This window comes from Tripterygium wilfordii, chromosome 23 (assembly GCF_013401445.1).
Source record: "Tripterygium wilfordii isolate XIE 37 chromosome 23, ASM1340144v1, whole genome shotgun sequence".
In the NCBI taxonomy this organism is placed as follows: domain Eukaryota; kingdom Viridiplantae; phylum Streptophyta; class Magnoliopsida; order Celastrales; family Celastraceae; genus Tripterygium; species Tripterygium wilfordii.
In genome coordinates this window covers 12,330,765-12,346,908 of record NC_052254.1, presented here as the reverse complement: position 1 = coordinate 12,346,908, position 16,144 = coordinate 12,330,765, and the positions used below count along the sequence as shown (strand labels likewise).

Here is a 16,144-nt window from a genome sequence, read left to right as displayed (position 1 = left end):
GAAAAGCTAATGGAATGAACTCCCAAGAAGTCATTGACATCTTAATTGTCCTCTATAAATGAGGGTATAAATGTCAAATTGAAGGGGAGTAATGCAATTTCTTTAACTGTGTATAAAATTGAAGATGACAATTAAAATGGGACGGAGGGAGTACATATTTTTTTATTGGTTGTTTGGTTACCTACAAACAAATACATCACAATCACTCTTCATCATTTTTATCTCCTCATTCGTCTTTCCTGCATTTTAAGTCATTAATTTAATTTTCTCATTGTGGGCAACATTTTTTTTGTTTTTCTTTTTTATGAAACGGCACGATGTCCCCAAAGTTCAAAGCATAGGGGAAGCTCCAATTCTCTATCAAAACCATGTTAAATCGTAAATTAAAATGTGTGATTAAGTATTTAAGTATTCATAATGTTATAATATAGTAGATGTTAAAATTCTAAACTATAAATCCTAAATTCCTAACTTTAAAAACCCAAAAATTAAAAATTAAGCCTTAAACTCTAAATTCTAAAACCTAAACCCTAAACTCTAAACCAATTCCTAACTCCTAAACTCTAATATGTCATTTTAAAAAAAAAATTCATGATTTAACATGAGTTTTGGGAGGAAATTGGAGCCAAAATTGTTAGGAACGGTATCAACAACAGAGAACAAGCGAAAATTAAAGCAATCGAAACAAGACACCAAGATTTACAAGGTTCGACCAATTGTGCTTACGTCCTTAGAGTTGCAGGGAGTTTTTCACTATTTCAGAGAAAGAATATAAGATCGTGGTTGTAGGGTTACAATCACACTTATACCCTAACCCTACTTAACCAACTAAGCAAAAAATTACATTAAAGGCCCCACAAAGTAAGCCTCCCAAAAATCCACTATCAAAATCCGCAACAATCTTCTCAGGTCTGGTCATCAAGCCAAGTCACCGCGCACAAAACAAACTACATACTAAATCCCAACAAAAATTGGAGACATGCAAGAATTGAAACCCCTCCCATCCCCAAGTCCAAACCCTCATCTCTATGGATCTTGGGGCTCCGCAATTCCCTAGAGTCTACAATTCATATCTAATGGTGAAAAAAAAAAGTGAGACAAGGTTTAAAAATGGAAAAACAAAAATGTGATGGGATGTGACACACCTCTCAAACTATTGGATTAAATCGTAAACTTTACAATTTTAAACGAATTACGAAGCTCTCATATCCCTATCTGTGATAGTATCTCTCCTCCTCCTCCTCGTCCAACAATAACCATGTACATTTTTCTCTTTTTTCAAATGAATACATTTTTTTATCCGCCAAGGAGATGCATTCTCTCTCTCTCTCTTAGTGCGGCAATATATATCTCTTATATTTTGGATTGTCTCAAAATTTCTTTGTTTATTGTTGATAAAATTCTAGGAAGGTTTCAATTCTCATTGTTGCAATTAATCTCTAGCTAGGAATGTTCGAAAACACAAGAAATTAAGCACACATCCTGGCTGGCTCCAATGTCTTGTATTTATCGTAACACCCAAATGATTATAAAACAAGACATCACATATTAATTAAACCATTTAATTATTCATCAAATACACCATTAGTAAGTTTAATGCCTATTAAGATCGAAAAGAGAGATAGGAGAAGTGTTAGATAATCAGTAGCCATGCATCCAACAGATCTAATGGTTTCTAACAAAAATATTTTCTTGATCCTTCTCTCATAGGAAGAGCTCTCTCCTGCAGGGCATGACCCAATTAGTCCAAGAAATACCGTCCCAAAAATCGAAATTTTCAATAGTGAGAGTCTGGAAGTTGGAAACATGCAGTATAGAGTCTGCGGAAGCGATCCTCAAGAGAAGACTCGAAGTGATGTCGTATTAGTACACTCATTAATTTTTTTACCTTTTTTAGGATCAGACAGATGTACTTACCTACATGTTACGCCAAAGCAGAAAGGTTGTTTCTATGACTTTTAACACTCAAGAGAGTACACAAGAACCCTCTCTTCCATTTTATGCATACCATTGCAAAGTTTGACATGGGAGGATTATTCCCTTTAATTTGCTAGCTTTTTCCCTCAACTGCCATTCTATCTCTCTCAACAAACCAAATATAGCAAACATCATAAATATTGGACAAGAGACACTAATTAATGAAATAGTCTCGGAACAAATGCATACACCCTACAAGATGTCCTATTTGGAAATCTTGGGCACACAATTATTTAGTATCATTGAGTGGGACTTCTAGTATGAGTTGCATCAGGTCCTTATAGGATGCTGCGGTATGTTTTGCACTTGTCAAATGCACCGTTTTTTATTTGAACGCATTGTATTTGGATAAAAAAAAAATACGTTTAGCCAAGCGATGCGTTACAGTATCATTGTATTGTAGTAAATTCGAAACTAAAGCTACAAGAAGCCTAATATATAGAAGAGATGTGTCAATATTATTATAACCATTATTTTTATTATTATATTAAAGAGTGATTCCCATGGTGTACACTTAGAAAAGGTACTAAAAAAGAAAAGAAAAGGTGAGGGTTCACATCATTTTATTGGTCTGTTACGCATAAGCCCAATCTTCAGTCTCCCAAAGCCTCTCATCTCATGACTCCTTACATCCTGCAAAATAATTTGCACAATCATATTACATTTAATTAATCAAATATATATATATATATATAGAAGAATTCTCATATAAAGGTCTAAAGTAAAAGTTTAAAATAAGGATCTATGTTTACACCATTGATTTGAATCATGTGGGACTCAAAACATTGGACCTCATTTGTCATCTCACTCATCTATACCATTAAAAAGTGATTATGATTTTACACCCTTACTTTAAACCCTTATGTTAGAATTATTCATAAGGAGGAATATATATATATATATATATATATATATATCATTAGTCCCTGTTTTAAGAGAGAGAGAAAGAGGAACAATATATTTTGTATTAATCTGATCCAGGTTTCAGCCTGGCATGGTAAATTCTTGGAGCTGATAAAATGGGTTAAAATGAAAGGTAGGTGATATGCCAATTATATTCATATAATTGTGCATCCTTTTATATGAAATCTTGCATTGTTTAAGAGTTAATTCGAATTATATGCTGCTTAAAGAGTGTTATTTGCACATTTCAGGTTCCGGAGCATAAATGGAAGAAAAGCAGCTTAATGGATAGGAATAAGCAAGAAATTGGACCCGGAGGGAAAAACCGATCGATCGGCCCAAATGTCCGATCGATCGGATTCTGATTTAGCTGAATTGGACAGTGGAGAATTCCGATCGATCGGGCCAAAATCCGATCGATCGGCCAGAGTAGTCTCGCGAATTTTTAGGCCTTTAAATGTCCGAAATCAACCTAAAGTCAAGAAAGATCAGCTCAAAACGACATCATCCTGTGAGATAAACGACTCTGGGTCATGAGGAGTATAAAAGGAATAAGTTGCTAGGTTTTAAGGTGTGGTTGGAACTTTGGAGAAAGTCTCTCAAGCTTGGACGGCAGCCTTGGGAGCTCAAGCTGGATTTTCAGGGGTTTCATCTAATTTCTTCTCATTTCTTGTATTAAATGACTGCTAGTATGGATTCTAAGATGTATTTCGTGATTATGAGGAACTAATCCTCTAACTAGGGGTCCTAATGGAACCCTTCTTTGAATGTTGAATGAACTTGATTTTTAGTCTTTAATTCCTCTTATTGTTGTTGATTTTCTATGGATACACTTATTGCTTTCAAATGCTTGATCACCATTTGAATGATTTTTAGCTTGAGTTGAGTCCGGAAGGATAGGCCTAAGGTTGCAAGAATCCATAGAAAACATAAGTTGAATGAACCATAGAAATATAGGTTTATGACTTATGCAATTGTTAAGTGATTTCCATTGATCTTAATGGGTTTACAATGTATTAATCCGAGTGTTAGGAATAACCCGGATTTATGTTGAAAACACATTCGATGTATCTAGGAATAGAACATTGAATAGAGTGGGAAATTGATTGTCAACAACTAATTTGAGGATTGAGAGTTAAAGAATCAATGGAGTTCAATTGGATGAGAGGTGGTGAAATTAGGAACCCTAGTGTTTAACTTTCTTGGAAATTAAATTGTGTTTGTTGCTAGTTGATTGTTCAATTTGTTATTTACTTAGTGATTATGCAGTTGCTTGTTAACCTTGAATGACCACAATCACAATTCGCATTGCCAATTAGTGTAATAATTGTTTGAATTGACCTTGAAATTGAATTTGCCAAAATATCCTCGTGGGAACGATACTCTACTCATTCTTTATTACTTGTGCGACTTGTCCGCTTGCGAATAATTTCACAACAAGTTTTTGGCGCCGTTGCCGGGGATTGAGGCAAATATTTATTTTTGTGTCAATTTAGGAAATTTTTGTGCTAATTCGGTTTTTAATTTTCTGCAGAAATTCTTTCCTCTTGTATGAGCTTGGGAACACGTTCTTCTAATCCAGAATTAATTGCTATTGATTTGGAGATTGAAAGGACTCTTCACAATCTTAGACGAGAGCTTATTAATAATCAAATGGAAGGCTTTGGGGACAATCAAGGAAGGGGAAATCTTGGTGATCTTGGTGGAGCTGTAAATGTGAATGGTGGCAATGGTAATGGTGGAGGTGTTAATGTAAGACATGGTGATGATGAGGTTGAAGGTCCTCCTAGACAATTTGATCCTCGCTCTCTCGAGGATTGTGCTAGGCCTACTTGGGACACCAATCCTTCAAGCATCCGCTATCCCCCTATCAATGCTACTAATTTTGAGATCAAGCCGGCTATCATCAACATTATCTCTAATTCAGTGGTTTTCTATGGTCTTCCTAATGAAGAGCCCAATATTCATCTTCGCTCTTTCTTGCATGTGTGCACCACTTTTGGGATTAACGGAGCTTCTAAGGATGCTATCTTGTTGAGGTTATTCCCATTTTCTTTGAGGGACAAGGCTAAGGGATGGTTGATGTCATTGCCCCCCAACTCTATCACCACTTGGGATGAGATGGCGGAGCAATTTTTGACAAAATTCTTTCCTCCAAGCAAGGCGGTGCTAATCAGGGCGGATATCATGTCTTTTGCCCAAAAGGATTTTGAATCATTTTATGAAGCTTGGGAGCGCTTTAAAGGAATTATTCGAAGTTGCCCAAATCATGGCCTCCCGGAATGGGTAGTGTACCAAGCTTTTTATAATGGTTTGAGCATGCATACTAAGGAGACTATTAATGCAGCTGCGGGAGGTTCATTCATGACCAAGAATCAAGAGGAGGCTAGAGAATTACTGGAAAAAGTGGCCAAAACCACTAACTCTTGGTCTTCGGAGAGGGGGAATCCAAAGCAAGGAGGAAGTTTTAGAGATGATGAAGTTATGTCTACCTTGGCTATAATGGCAAAGAAGATTGAGGCATTGACACTAAATCAAGCTCAAGGAGTACATGCTATGCAAAGCACACCTTCTCATATGTCTTGTGATTATTGTTGTAGTACTAACCATCAAACCGGAGAATGCTTGATCACTAATGCATCTTCGTCTCAAGGTGAGCAAGTTAATGCTATTGGAGGTGGATATTACAGTCGGCCCCGAAATGATCCATACTCAAACTTCTATAATCCGGGGTTTCGGAACCATCCAAACTTCTCTTGGAGCAACAATAAAAATGTGCAAAACCCCCCCCCTCAACAAATTCAGCCACAAGAGAAAAGGAGGGATATCGATGAAATGTTTGCTAAAATGGCCGGAAGTATGGAGGCATTAGCCAACAACACCAACAATTTCATTAGCAAGACTGATTCTGCATTACAAACTCAAGCATCAATGATTCAGAATCAAGGCGCATCCATTAGAAATCTTGAAATACAAGTGGGGCAGCTAGCTAATGCTCTATCATCAAGAGAAAAAGGGGAACTCCCTAGCCAAACGGAAGTGAATCCAAAAGGTAAAGATCATTGTTATGCTATCACCTTACGGAATGGGAACCTAGTAAAAACTGCTGCTGATCTCGATGCTGAAAAAGCGGAAAAATTGAAAAATGCAGAATTGCAGAAAAATGCAGTTGAGGAAGAACAGAGTCCAAGTCCGATCGATCGGACCTCATACCCGATCGATCGGAGCTCTGAAGTTACAAATGAGACAGGAGAAAAATCCGATCGATCGGCTACAATTCCGATCGATCGGACCACTGCAGACCAAAATGAAAGTGTTGAAAATATGCAGAAAAGCAAGGATGTGCAGCCCCGGTATGCAGTTGAATTGGATTGGCCTGATAGTTCATTGCCAGCACCTCCAGTTAAAGCATATGTACCTCCAATTCCTTTTCCACAAAGGTTGAAAAAGACCAAGACGGATTCTCAATTCTCAAAGTTTCTTGATGTGTTCAAGAAATTGCAGATCAACATACCTTTTGCCGAAGCTTTGGAGCAGATGCCCAGCTATGCCAAGTTTATGAAGGAGATTCTTTCTAAGAAGCGGAGGTTGAAGGATTATGAGAGTGTCCAGTTGACAGAGGAGTGTAGTGCAATAGTGCAGCAAAAGCTTCCAATTAAGAAGAAAGATCCAGGAAGTTTCACTATTCCTTGCACTATTGGCAGTACAGTGATTGAAAGGGCATTATGTGATTTGGGAGCTAGTATCAATTTAATGCCACTATCGATAGCCAAGCTCATTGGCTTGCATGAAATCAGCCCCACTACAATGTCTCTTATCATGGCGGATCGATCTATTAAACATCCTCGGGGTATCATTGAGGATGTTCTTGTCAAAGTAGACAAATTGGTTTTTCCGGTGGATTTTGTAATTCTTGATATGGAGGAAGATTCTAATACTCCAATTATTTTGGGGCGACCTTTCTTACGTACGGGGAGGACTCTTATTGATGTGGAACAAGGTACTTTGGTATTGAGAATTGCGGATGAAGAAGTCACGTTCAAAGTGTTTGACACTACCAAGTACCCGAATGACGAGGAATCTTGTCTTTACATAGACTCGGTGGACCATATTTTGGCTCATACTTATTCCATAAATTCTTGCCAAGACCCTCTTGAGTCTTGTTTGGTGAATAGAGATGTTCTCGAATATGGTGATGATGAAATGGTGGAGTTTATGAACTGGTTAGAATCGATGCAAGAGGCTAAACCAAGAAGATTCCAGCGATTTGAACCGCTTGGTGTCTTGTCTTCAAGGCCACAACCAAGTATCATAGAAGCTCCAACACTCACTTTGAAACCTCTTCCGTCTCATCTTCGGTATGCTTACTTGGGGAATTCTACTACCTTGCCGGTTATTATCTCTTCGAAGTTGAATACGGAAGAAGAGGACAAACTTTTAAGAGTATTGAGGGAGCACAAAATGGCTTTGGGGTGGACAATAGCAGATATTCGGGGAATCAGCCCCACTATGTGTATGCATCGTATTCTAATGGAGGAGGATTACAAGTCTTCGGTGGAGCATCAACGCCGACTAAATCCCAATATGAAAGATGTAGTAAAAGCCGAAATTTTAAAACTTCTTGATGCAGGAATTATTTACCCTATTTCAGATAGTTCTTGGGTAAGTCCGGTGCAAGTAGTTCCCAAAAAGGGTGGAATCACAGTGGTGAAGAATGAGAAGAATGAATTGATTCCCACCCGGACTACGACCGGTTGGCGAGTTTGCATTGATTATAGGAAGCTCAACAATGCCACTAGGAAGGATCACTTTCCTTTACCCTTTATTGATCAAATGCTAGAGAGGCTTTCGGGATATTCTTATTATTGCTTCTTGGATGGTTATTCGGGGTACAATCAAATCCCCATTGCTCCGGAAGACCAAGAAAAGACCACTTTTACTTGTCCTTTTGGCACTTTTGCTTATAAAAGGATGCCTTTCGGCTTATGTAATGCGCCGGCCACCTTTCAACGGTGTATGATGAGTATTTTCAGTGATATGGTGGAGCACACAATTGAGGTATTCATGGATGATTTTTCTGTTTTTGGCTCATCATTTGACTCTTGTTTGAAAAATTTATCTATGGTGCTCCAAAGATGTGAAGAGACTAATTTAGTGCTCAATTGGGAGAAATGCCATTTCATGGTGCAAGAAGGGATAGTCTTAGGGCATCGAATTTCTCAAAAGGGCATTGAAGTGGACAGAGCTAAAATTGAACTTATTGAGAAACTCCCTCCACCAACTTCGGTTAAAGAGGTGAGAAGTTTCTTGGGGCATGCGGGCTTCTATAGGCGTTTCATCAAGGATTTTTCAAAAATCACAAAGCCTTTGTGTGAATTATTGTTGAAAGATGTTAAGTTTCATTTTACAAAGGAGTGCTTGGAAGCCTATACCACTCTCAAGGAAAGGCTTACTACAGCCCCTATTATCACTTCTCCGGATTGGAACATTCCATTTGAGCTCATGTGTGATGCTAGTGACTACGCTATGGGAGCGGTTCTCGGTCAAAGGAAGAATAAAATTCTGTATGTTATTTACTATGCTAGCCGTACTCTAAATGATGCTCAACTCAATTACACAACAACGGAGAAAGAACTTTTGGCGGTTGTCTTTGCTCTTGATAAGTTCCGATCGTACTTGATTGGCTCTAAAGTCATTGTATACACTGATCATGCAGCCTTGCGCTATTTATTAATGAAGAAGGAAGCCAAGCCAAGGTTGATTCGATGGATTCTTCTATTGCAAGAATTTGACTTGGAAATTCGAGATAAAAAGGGATCCGAAAATGTGGTGGCGGATCACTTGTCTAGAATATTGGAGGGGCGTGAAGAAGCGACCATTCCTATCAAAGAAACATTTCCAGATGAACAATTGTTTGCTATTCACTCTTCTACAACTCCTTGGTATGCTGATTTTGTAAATTATTTGGCCAAGGAGATCCTTCCTCCGGATTTATCTCACTCTCAAAGGAAGAGATTCCTCCATCTTGTTCGGTTTTATTATTGGGAGGAGCCTTTCTTATGGAAGCAATGTGTGGATCAAATTATTCGTCGGTGTGTTCCGGAGGAAGAAATGGTTAATATCTTGAAGCATTGCCACTCATTTCCATGTGGTGGTCATTTTGGCGGTAACAAAACGGCGGCTAAAGTCTTGCAATCCGGTTTTTATTGGCCTACTTTGTTTAAAGACGCCCACTCCTTTGTTCTTGCTTGTGATGAATGTCAACGTACCGGGAATATTTCAAATCGAAATCAAATGCCTTTAACCAATATTCTCGAGGTTGAGCTTTTTGATGTGTGGGGTATAGATTTTATGGGGCCATTCCCTAATTCTTTGGGAAATTACTATATCCTTGTGGCGGTTGACTATGTTTCTAAATGGGTGGAGGCCCTGGCGTTACCCACCAATGATTCCAAAGGGGTGTTGAAGTTTTTGAAGAAGAATATTTTTACAAGATTTGGTACCCCGCGGGCGATTATTAGTGATGGGGGTACCCACTTTTGCAACCGGCAATTCAATTCCCTGCTGGTCAAATATGGCATTACTCACAAGGTAGCTACTCCGTACCATCCTCAGACAAGTGGCCAAGTGGAGATTTCTAATAGAGAGTTGAAGAAAATTCTTGAAAAAAACGGTCAATGCCTCAAGGAAGGATTGGTCTTTAAAGCTAGATGATGCTTTGTGGGCTTACCGTACAGCTTTTAAAACTCCTATTGGCATGTCTCCCTTCCGCTTGGTATTTGGGAAAGCTTGTCATCTCCCGGTTGAATTGGAACACAAAGCCTTTTGGGCTATTAAGTTTCTGAATTTTGACATGGCTAGTGCGGGAGAACAACGGTTATTGCAATTGAATGAGCTTGATGAAATTCGCCTTGATGCTTATGAGAATGCAAAAATCTACAAGGAGCGGACCAAGAAATGGCATGATAGTCATATTGTTCGGAAGGAGTTCAAGGTGGGGCAACAAGTGCTGCTATTCAATTCAAGACTCCGTCTATTTCCGGGCAAGCTCAAATCGCGATGGTCTGGACCTTTTCTAGTTACCGCGGTGTTTCCTCATGGCGCCGTTGAGATAAAGCATGAAACAATGGGAACTTCATTCAAGGTGAATGGGCAGCGATTGAAGCCTTATTATGCAGCTGAATTTTCTGGAAGGAAAGTCACTCTTCCTCTTCAAAATCCACCACAATGAGCAAGCCATAGTCGGGCCATCGACTATAAACTAGGCGCTTGTTGGGAGGCAACCCAACCGGGGTACTTTCGTTCCCTAATTTCTTTTGCATTGCTTTATTTTCATGTACATATTTGTTTTGCTTGTTTTGAAAACTGCCTGGGTTGGATTGGAAGTGTTTTGGTGCAGGATATGCAAAATTGTGAAAATATGGACAGAGACAAAGTCCGATCGATCGGACCATATATCCGATCGATCGGAGCGGGTAAGTGAAAAAAGGACCCGTGGGAAAATCCGATCGATCGGACCTTAAGTCCGATCGATCGGACTCGCGGGCCAGGGTTTTTAAAGACCCCAGCCCGCGCTGCACCCTTCCCCTTTCACCTTTTTCTCTCTTTTCTCTCTTGTTCTCTCACCCGAACCCGAGACCAGCAACCATTTTCCATCATTTTCTTTCACATTTTCTTTCATTCCTTCATTTCTCTCGCTTGGGTTCCTCTCCCTCTCCGGTATGATGCTTTCACTCTTCCTTCGTATTTAAATTTTGAGATTGTGTGCTGCCAGATGTTGATACTTCTTGATAATTGGAGATGTAAGGGAGGTTGGCTGTATGGGTTGATTGAGCATGGCTTAGAAGTGTATACATGTTTTGTTTGATCTTATTCAATCATTCTTTCTACATTACAAGGGAAGCCATGGATAATTTGCACTCTGTTCTTGACTTTTATTCATTGTGCACACAACGTGTTCGATGAAATGTCTCACCCATGTTTGAGTGCTTGGAATTATCACGTTCCAATTATGATATGCTCTAGTGACTTGTACGATTGTTTCTTGCCAATTTGAACTGTTCTTTCACTATTGAAATGTGCCCGCGCTCAAATTCTCATTTTCATGCATAACGTGTTGGGTAAACTGTCTCACCAACCTTTCTTTGATTGGAATTACAAATTCACACATGTTTCTTTGTATGCTCACGTCCATTGCTCCATTATATACATATATATCAAAGTGGGTCGTGCATTGAGGAATTTTGGTGTTTATTTGCCCATTATTGCTTGTTGTCCTTGTGTTTTCCATATTTTTTGCATTGTGCTCTCATTTGTGTTCGTCTTTTGCAGAATGGGACGACGCAAGGCAGCTGAGGCGTCCGGTTCCACCACACCACCACCCTCCCCCAAGCGAGCGCGGGGCACTAAGAAGAAGACTTTGGCACCTCCGCGTCCGCGACCATCGGAGGATAACTTTGCTTCTGCCCGTATTGAGCCAGATTGGAGGATTGATACTGCTATCATGATGCAGCAGCTGAACTTGTGGGCCAGGAATTATTTACATCGCGCCCGGTTAGACTTCTTATGGGACTATGCTCCGGCCGCGATTATTGTTTATCCCACCTTGATCCGGGCTTTTTACCGTACTTTGCGCACAGTTGATTCCCGTGAGGGCGACGACGGTCCCGAGCATTACACTGTGAGAATACCCAAGGGTGACAGAGGAGCAGTTTCATATACATTCACTACTGTTGATATATGTGATGCTCTTGGCTATCCATCTTCTTATTCAGAGGATCTCCCAGTCGGCCCTCCGGTAGAGGTGGACCACACCACTATGTTCCACACATTGGTTCCTGATCCAGCTGTCCGACAAAAGAATAGACAGGCTGCCACGAGAGGCTCCATCCCTTCCCGCCTATGGGTTATTGACAGTATGGTGAAGAAAAATTTATGGCCTCATGGCCATAAATCTGAGAGGCGCGGACCAGCTTTGGAGTTGCTGTATTTCTTCCATCAGGAGTGCTGGTTTGATATTGGCTATTATTTTGTGCGCGCCATGCTGCAATGCACCACGGAGGTGCGTGCGGGGAAGAAGCTGCAGTTGTTCTTTCCCCGGTTGATCACTCGTTTGCTCAGCCATTTGGGCCACCAGCTACCAGCCACCGGCGATGATGCTCCTTTTCTTTCCGAGCTCTCCCCAGCCGACTGGAACCTGCGTACAGGTCATCTCCCTCCAGCTGTTGATCCGGCAGCTGAGCCGGCTGATTCCAGTCCCCTGTCCAGTCCTGCTGATCCATCACATGTTCGCTCTACTGAGGAGCGCTTGGAGGCTATTGAGATGTTACAGCTGGAGACACGTGACCAGCTGGCTGTTCTTCGTGCTCAGCAGTCGGAGATGGTTGCTCTTTTACGCCAGCTGTCCATGCATTCTTCTTCAGCGCCAGCTGCTCCTGCACCTGCTTCTACTGGGCCATCCACTGTGTCTTTTCCATCCAGGCGTCGTTCCTTCTGAGATCGCCCAGGTTGTTTTGTTCCTCTCTTCCCTACTGTGTAGTCATAGTTTGAAACACTGCGGACAGTGTTCACATCCAGTGTGGGGGTGGGAATGAAAAACTTCTTTTTAGATTATATTTCTCCTTTTATTGTGTTTTTCTTTTCTTTTAGAACCTTTGAATTTTATGGTAGTGTAAAATTTTCTTTGAAATTTTTAGTGTTGTTTTTCCCCCTCTATGATGCTTATTATTATTAATGTGTTCATTGCATTGGAGATAAATTGTGGCTTAGAAAGTTGATTTTCTTAAAAAAAAAAAAAAAAAAAAAATTTTTGTGGCCAAAGGATCAAATTGAAAACTTTTTGGTAGTGCACATTCATTATTTAGCAAATTGTGGAGACTTGAACCAATGTGAGTTTTGAGCCATTCGTTTCTCAATGAGTGATATAAATCAACTCTATTGTTTTTATTCTGCTCACTATTCTTCATCTCGGTTGCTTACTAAGTTCTCATTGAATGACATTACATCCAAATCACTTTCATGTGGGAAATTCGATAGTGTTCTTGAAAGATGAGAGTAAGGCCATTTTTGGATCTATAAATACCTTTTTCATCATATTTTATACATGCTATCCATTGCACCCTTTTTGAAGCCAAACACTGACCTTTTATTCATAGCCAATTTCCCTGCTTCTTATTGTGGGGGAAGAATTATTTATGTTAAATGGAAAATTGGGATGATATATGCTGAATTTCTTTTGGTCATCGAGGGAGTGTGGATGGATGTTGTAATTTCTTTTGGAAGAAGTGTGGGGGGTATTGACTAATAGAAAAGAAGAAACAGGAGCATGCAATTTGATTTTTAGTCTTTAAAATTAAAAAAAAAAAAAAAAAAAAAAAAAAAAAAAAAAGTCACAAAGAGATATCCAATTGCAATTGCATGTGACTCTATATTTGTGAATCGATTGTGAATGTGAATTGATTGTGAAGGAAAGGGAATGATGGAAGAATGGAAAGATAGTGAAATATGGAGAAAAATTTGAATGACATCTCTTTGTATAATGATCCTCCACTAATTGAAAATTCTATACCCTTTGCCCTTCTCATCTAGCCTTTACCCTACATTACAAGCTTAAAAAGTCCCACTTGATTTTGAGAATGCTTTGGATTTGAACACAAGTTGGTGAATAAGGATGTTGGTCAATTGCTTGGTTAAGTGACATCCATTCATGAGATCATTTCATTTGTTTCTTAAGCTTTCATTACATTATTGCATGTGGGAATTCTGAGTTCTTGTTTATAATATTCCGCCCACATGCACTTGAGAGAAACAATTAGCCACTTCAGTGCGATTTTGCTTGCGAGTGAATATCTGTGAGGCTTGAAGTTGAAGCTAAAAACTTTGTAATGTGCTATGTTTTCTACTAGAGTTTGATTTATGATCCTAAGGCTGTCAAAAAGATTACTGAGCTACAGTTTTGTTGATGCTTCTCCTTTGTCTTTGAATTACTTTCATTCCTGAGAGTGTGGGAAAGTTTTAAAATTCCTTTCATTCTTGATTTTGGAGTTACTCGAGGACGAGCAAAGATTAAGTGTGGGGGTATTTGATATGCCAATTATATTCATATAATTGTGCATCCTTTTATATGAAATCTTGCATTGTTTAAGAGTTAATTCGAATTATATGCTGCTTAAAGAGTGTTATTTGCACATTTCAGGTTCCGGAGCATAAATGGAAGAAAAGCAGCTTAATGGATAGGAATAAGCAAGAAATTGGACCCGGAGGGAAAAACCGATCGATCGGCCCAAATGTCCGATCGATCGGATTCTGATTTAGCTGAATTGGACAGTGGAGAATTCCGATCGATCGGGCCAAAATCCGATCGATCGGCCAGAGTAGTCTCGCGAATTTTTAGGCCTTTAAATGTCCGAAATCAACCTAAAGTCAAGAAAGATCAGCTCAAAACGACATCATCCTGTGAGATAAACGACTCTGGGTCATGAGGAGTATAAAAGGAATAAGTTGCTAGGTTTTAAGGTGTGGTTGGAACTTTGGAGAAAGTCTCTCAAGCTTGGACGGCAGCCTTGGGAGCTCAAGCTGGATTTTCAGGGGTTTCATCTAATTTCTTCTCATTTCTTGTATTAAATGACTGCTAGTATGGATTCTAAGATGTATTTCGTGATTATGAGGAACTAATCCTCTAACTAGGGGTCCTAATGGAACCCTTCTTTGAATGTTGAATGAACTTGATTTTTAGTCTTTAATTCCTCTTATTGTTGTTGATTTTCTATGGATACACTTATTGCTTTCAAATGCTTGATCACCATTTGAATGATTTTTAGCTTGAGTTGAGTCCGGAAGGATAGGCCTAAGGTTGCAAGAATCCATAGAAAACATAAGTTGAATGAACCATAGAAATATAGGTTTATGACTTATGCAATTGTTAAGTGATTTCCATTGATCTTAATGGGTTTACAATGTATTAATCCGAGTGTTAGGAATAACCCGGATTTATGTTGAAAACACATTCGATGTATCTAGGAATAGAACATTGAATAGAGTGGGAAATTGATTGTCAACAACTAATTTGAGGATTGAGAGTTAAAGAATCAATGGAGTTCAATTGGATGAGAGGTGGTGAAATTAGGAACCCTAGTGTTTAACTTTCTTGGAAATTAAATTGTGTTTGTTGCTAGTTGATTGTTCAATTTGTTATTTACTTAGTGATTATGCAGTTGCTTGTTAACCTTGAATGACCACAATCACAATTCGCATTGCCAATTAGTGTAATAATTGTTTGAATTGACCTTGAAATTGAATTTGCCAAAATATCCTCGTGGGAACGATACTCTACTCATTCTTTATTACTTGTGCGACTTGTCCGCTTGCGAATAATTTCACAACAGTAGGTTTAGTAAGATTGATTTCACTGACTGGTGGTAATTGACTGTGATAAGATCGGTCGTCTCATGTGCAATTTTGTAAAATGCTGCCTCTGAGAGGTCCAAGGTATGTTGTCGTTTCTCACAGGTAGCGCAGTGGTCGACAATCATCACTACTACTGAGCTCCGATTGCCACTGCAAGCTTGCTGCCCTCTGTTTGCGTTTTTAATGCAACTCACTCTTAATTGTTTCCCACAACTCTCATACCCCTTCCATATCCTATCACCCACAACTGCCACCATATCTCCTCGAGAATATATTCCATAGCATTCTGTATCTGCACGTGTATATATATATATATGTATGTATATCATCATCAATATCATTTATTTTCTTATCTTGCTTGGCTATTGCAATTTCAATTATCTAGCCCTCATGATTTTGTTCTTCATGAGAAGAGCTATTAATGGCCTAAGCCCAACTCACTGGACAAACTCAGGTTCTACGAGCCGAAACTCAACTCAACTCACTAGGCTCATGAAAAGCCCTTGTTTGTTGATAGTATGGAGTGACCTTGTTTTTATAAATCAAATAGGATCCTCTCATTTTTTCAATATGGGATTCCTAATGACAATTGTTCTTTCATATTGAATAAATATATACTTTTAAGAATAAAATGCTTACAACGGTAAGGAGGAGGGTAAAAGCCGGCAATCCCAGAAATTGCTGTTGCCAATCTGAAAAGGCTCAAACCAAACACTAATGCCATAACAAATGCTGCAAACACTGAGCTCTTGAATGCCATTTTCTTGTCTCTGTTTTTTGTTACTCTTTCTTCAATCCTTGAGTGATATATAGAGGATGGTTGGTTATTTAGCTATTTATAGGCTAAGGGGATGTTTGT

At 39.2% G+C, this 16,144-nt stretch overlaps 1 non-coding gene across 1 annotated transcript; it reads right to left on the bottom strand.

The window, feature by feature from the left end:
- Positions 1–5,049: 5,049 nt before the first annotated feature.
- LOC119993884 lies at positions 5,050–5,156 on the bottom strand. The gene has a single exon (XR_005466581.1). It is a non-coding gene; the product is annotated as a small nucleolar RNA R71 (small nucleolar RNA).
- Positions 5,157–16,144: the final 10,988 nt, after the last annotated feature.